We start from the raw sequence: 6,000 nt of genomic DNA on the forward strand, positions 1-6,000 counted from the left end.
AGCCTGTTCAGAAAGCTCAACTTAGATTTAAGAATCAGTTCAGCACTGACCTTTCCATTTCATAGTTTTATACAGTTCTATCAGTAAAAGTAAGATAACTTATAACACACATAAAATTCTGATGCTTACTCTCTTCTGCTTGGACTGATAAATCACCATCAAATTAGGTCAGCCTGACTTTTAAACACTACCTCTTTGGTCCATATCCCAGTATTACTATCCCACCCAGGGTAGGCAGTTAGTGGAAGGATTCTAAATGGGAATTTAGCAACCTTACATAATTTGGAGCCAAAAGTTTGGGGTTCATGTCCTGCTGTGCCAGTTGAGTAACTTCCAGAAAGTTCTTTAGCCTTTCAAAATCTTAGTCCTCTCCTTTGTAAAATACGAATAATAACATTTACTCTAAATCAGTTTACCTACTTCACAAGGTTATTATGAGGGGGAAATTTTGCCAACTTTAAAATAAATGTGCATTTTCATCATTATCGTTTAGCACAAAAGATCACAGTATTATAGATTTAGAGCTACAAGGAATCTTAGAGTTCCTGAATACAGCCTCCTCTTTTTATAGATGATCTAAGTGAAGCCCATAGAGTCTAAATTAATTCTCTAATATCACATTGGTAGCAAGTAACAGAAGTGGGATTTGAGCCTGCACTACTGCCCCCAAATCAAGAATTCTTTCAAATTGATCAGTATCCTTGGCATGAAAGTTTTAAAACTACTATTCACATAGGTAATTAAAATGATGATAATAATGATGATGATAGCTAAATTTATATAGCACCTACTATATGCCAGTCACTGAGCTAAGTTCTTTACAATAATTATTTCACTTGATTCTCACAACTCTGGAAGTAATTGCTATTATTATTCCAAAGTTGAAAAAACTAAGGCAGACAAAAGTTAACAAGGTCAGAAAGCTAGTAAATGCATGATATAGGATTTGAAATAAGGCCTTCTGAACTCTAGCCTAGGACTCTATCCACTGTATCACCTAGAAAAGGTTAAGAGAGAGAGGCTGATTGATGACTTTGCAAAATGCTGCCTTATTTAAACCCAATTCGTATGCAAGTCAAGCCATCACCTGTGATGCTATTGGTCCTCTGGAAAATAAGAATGAACAACAACAACATTGAGGAACCAATGGATGATCAAGATTATGAGTTTCAGTAAATATTTCCTAAGGGGATTTGGAAAGACATCAATTATTACATGTAACCAATCCATATGAATCATGAATAGCTAGCACAATAGCCTCAAAATCAGAAAAATGGAGGTTTAAATCCTGACTCTGTTATGTAATGGATAAATGACCCTGTACAAGTATCATTGCCCAGAGCAACTCTGTAAGATTATAGATTACAGAGTGCTTGCCTGTCTACAATGGTAGAAAACATTTCCCATTAGAAACTGCCTATACCAATGAAATCACAGGTCAGTTTCTATCTCATAAGTATTACATCAATCTGAAAACAATCAATGGACATCTAGGAATGGCTTAACCTGATGAATGGAAGCAAAACTGTGATTGACTAAAAGATGGACACATTTCTCTCTCTTTCCCTCCCTGTTACAATACATAGCCATTGTGTGTTCTCTAAAATTTCATAATTTATTAAGTCCTTACTATGTGCAGAGCACTGTGCTAAGGACTGGGAATAGAGATAGAAAAGAAAAACAGTCTCTTCTCTCAAGGAAATCACATCCTAATGGGGAAAACAATATATATGGAAGGCTTCATATGTAAAGGTCCCATGGGCCTTAAGATGCAATGGCGAACTAGATATCCTTAATATATCACTAGAGGCTTCTGCTAGGAAGGAAGACTGGTCTATCCAAACATGAGCCATCTTTTGTTTAGTCGTTTTCAGTCATGTCTGATTTTTCTTGACCCCGTTCTAGGGTTTTCTTGTCAGTTATTGGAGTGGTTTGCCTTTTTCTCTTCAAGCTCATTTTACAGATGAGGAAACTGAGGCAAAGAGGCTCAAGTGCCTTTCCTAGTATTACATAGCTAGAAAGTGTCTAGGGCTGGATTTGAACTCAGCTCTTCCTGATTCCAGACCCAAAACTCTACTGTGCTACCTCGCTGTCCCATCAGTGTAAGGAAAAAGTAAGAGTCTGGGTTATTCAGCAAACATGAATTCTAATCCCTTTTCCTCCACTGCCTTATTGTATATCCTTGGGCAAGTAATTTAACCTATCTAGGTTTCTATTTCCTCAGCTATAAAATGAAGGTGTTAGGCTACAGTTTCTAATTAACTTTCCCAGCTCTGAAATTCTTTGGCAGTTGTGACTTTGCATAGAACTACACTAGCAGCACAATTCAATGGATGGGATAGGGCACAAATGATGGGTTTAATGAAAATTTGTTGAATGATGGAATGAATGAATTCAGTCACTGGCATAGCTATATTGATAAAAACTAAGCAGTGTTTTAATGACCTCAAACTTCTCCCTGAAGCAAAGGCATATCTTTTTTTTTTAACATTAATATTCTTCCAAAGACCTTAAGTCCAGTATTTGAACATTCTTCCAATGATATTAGATGTCTTAAAGTTATGAAATATGACAGCTTTTTTTATAAGTTGCAAATCACACTAAATTTGATGGAGTAATGGAGAGAGGTACATGGTGGGTGTGCACAACATGAACATTTATCCTATTTGCTACATAACCAGAATAGATGTATAAGCTGGATGGACTTCAGCTAGTCACTTAACTGCTTTTGGGCCTCAGGTTTCACATTTATCTAAATAAGAGAATTAGAACTAATGATCCCCAAGATCTTCTTCTTTTAATATCCTATAATTAATTGATTATAAGTCCTCCAATTTAGCTGAAAATAAAACTAGGTCGATAATGTAAGAGTAGAAGAAAAAACAGGTCCTACCTCTGATGCATACTACTTGGTATCTTAAGCAAATCACTCTACCTCTTGAAGCTTAGGTTTCCTCATATATACTTTCTTTCTTTTTTTTTTCTTTTTTTTTTCTTTTTTTTTTCTTTTTTTGGGGGGGCCATGGGGGTTAAGTGACTTGCCCAGGGTCACACAGCTAGTAAGTGTAAAGTGTCTGAGGTTGGATTTGAACTCAGGTCCTTCTGAATCCAGGGCCAGTGCTTTATCCACGGCCCCACCTAGCTGCCCCTCCTCATCTATAAAATAGGGATAATAAGAGCATCTATTTAAACGGTTGTTGTGAGGATTAAATGAGACAATCCATGTCACCGTGTTTTACAGACCTTAATGCAATCTGGTATAGGGACAAGAAGACAGAACTCTGAATCAGAAAAACTTGGGTTTAAATCCAACCTCTGACACAAACTGACTATAGAACCTTGGACAAGTCCTTAACCTATCAGCATTCAAGGCAACTCCCCAAGACAAAAAAATTGCAGAGAAAATGTTAGCCTGCATTGGTGGAAAGAGTTTCATCATCCTAGAATCCTCTACACTAATAAAATCACAGATCAGTCCCTATCCCTATTCCAATCCCTATGGAAAACATTTTGCAAATCTTTAAGTGCTAGCTATTATTGTTAAATGATGGCCCTGACTTTAGTATCTATATCTATCTAGGTTTTCAAATATTGAGTTTGCTTAAAGTGAGGGGAACTATGCAACCCCTTAGAACTAGGCAATAAAATCACCAAATATAATTTATTGAACTGTCTACTCCATAGACTAATTTCATCAAACAAGATATGTTAATTAGGGTTCCCTGGGTAATAGCAACAGCCTTTCTTTCTGTATTAAAGGAATTAAATACATTAGTGCTTATCGGTCAAAGTAACCATTTGTTATTGTTTTAATAGTAAAGCAACAGAGATTATTACTCAAATATACATTAGAATGTGGGTGTAGAGGAAGGAATAGGTCAGCTCTTGCCCAACAGATCTGTTTCTCCCCTTAATATATGTCAAGAAGGCATAAATGTTCCTTTGGAAAGTGTGTGCCAATGACTAGCTTCTCTGTATTTCAGACCAACTACTGGATGTATAGGGCCTAATGTTATCAGTTTTCTCTAGAATAGCACTCCTTACACTGGAGGTACTCAATAAATACTCTCTGACTGGTGTATTGGAATTTTCTTTTGTTTTGGTTTGTGGTTTTTGCAGCTACTGAAGGCACTGGCACAAACTTGAGATTCTGAGGACTGATAAATAGGATGCTGTTGTTATTGTTTGTTCTTTCTCCAACATGCAGTGATGTAATAACTTGAAGTGAATTGCATTTAAGTAAGAGAGGGCATTGCAAGGTCACCAACTTCATCCTCTCCTCCAGAGCCATCTGTGTCCAGTGGCAAGATACATATCAGAATGACTGGATTGGGCTTAAGTGACTTGCCCAGGGTCATAGAGCTAGTAAATTTCTGAGGTGAAATTTGAACTCAGGTCCTCCTGACTTCATAGTCAGTGCTCTATCCACTGCACCACCTAGCTGCCCTAAGTGGGATAGGCAGTAGAAAGAAATAACAAGGGAAAAAAGGAGCAACATCCTAAACTAAAGAGAGATTTTTGTGGCTTCATGTTCAGGTAGTTGAGCAAGTAGAAATATACAGAATGGGGAAAGGGCCTTTGAGGAGAAGGAAAAAGCAGGCCAGTGTCAGCACTTGTTAAATTGTGAAGTAGGCGAAATTGTCTTTGATGCCTTCAGTCTCCCTCTTCTCCCATTTTCATGGTCCCTTTCATTTTTCTCTCTCAGGTGTCTTTCCCCATCCTGGTTTACTCTATCCCACACTCTTCATTCCTTCATGCACCATCAGAAACAGCAACAGCAACATGAGCTCAGATGTTCAATCCTTAGAATAAAGGTTATACTGAGTTTCAAGAAATTAATAACATCATAGTGTTGTAGATACTTTTTTTTTCAGGACAATGAGGGTTAAGTGACTTGCCAAAGGTCACACAGCTAGTAAGTGTCAAGGGTCTGAGGCCAGATTTGAACTCAGGTCCTCCTGAATCCAGGACTGGTGCTTTATCCACTGCACCATCTAGCTGACCCCATGTTATAGATAACAGAGATTTAAACCTTAAACTAAAAAAAATTAAGATTAACAATAACATTTTAAATGTTAGCTATCAAAGAGACAAACTTTTTGGGGGCTTTGGGTTCTTTTATAGGGGAAGGGGGTTGCCTAGAATCCCCAAATCTTTTTATTTCTTTTTATATTTATTTAGAATTTTATTTTTTATCAATTATATGTAAAAACAATTTTTCACATCCATTTTTAAAACTCTGTTCCAAATTCTCTTGCTCCCTCCCTCCACACCCCCACTTAAGAATTCAAGCAATTGAATATGTTATACATGTGTAGTTATGCAAAACATTTTATATTAGTCAAGTTGTAAAAGAAAGCAAGCAAAAAAACTTAAGAAAACTTAAGAAAAAAAAAACTTAAAAAATTATGCTTCAATCTGTATTCAGATACCATCAGTTCTTTCTCTGGAGATGGATCACATTTTTCATAATTCCTTCAGCATTGTCTTGGATCATTGTGTTCCTGAGAACAGCTAAGTCATTCACAGCTGATCATCTGATAATAGTGCTTTTACTTTTTATACAGTACATTTTACTTTGCATCAGCTCATGTACATCCTTCCAGGTTTTTCTAAGAGCATACTGCTCATCATTTCTTGTAGCACAATAGTGTTCCATCATAATCTCATCACACAATTTGTTCAGCCATTCCCCAATTGATGGACATCTCCTCAATTTTTATTTCTTTGCCCCAGAAAAGGGCTGCCATAAATATTTTTGTACATATAGTTCCTTTAATTTATTTTTTTGTTTTTTATCTTTTTTTGTTTAGTGACCTAGTAGTGGTATTACTAGGTCAAAGAGTATGTATGAATTTATAGCCCTTTGGGAATAGTTCCAAATTGGTCTATAGAATGTTTGAAACCATTTACAACTCTGCCAACAGTGCATTAATGTCTTATTTTCCCCATATCCCCTACAACATTTGTCATTTTCCTCTGCTTTCCTATTATCCAATC

Source organism: Dromiciops gliroides, chromosome 5 (genome assembly GCF_019393635.1).
Source record: "Dromiciops gliroides isolate mDroGli1 chromosome 5, mDroGli1.pri, whole genome shotgun sequence".
Classification (NCBI taxonomy): Eukaryota; Metazoa; Chordata; class Mammalia; order Microbiotheria; family Microbiotheriidae; genus Dromiciops; species Dromiciops gliroides.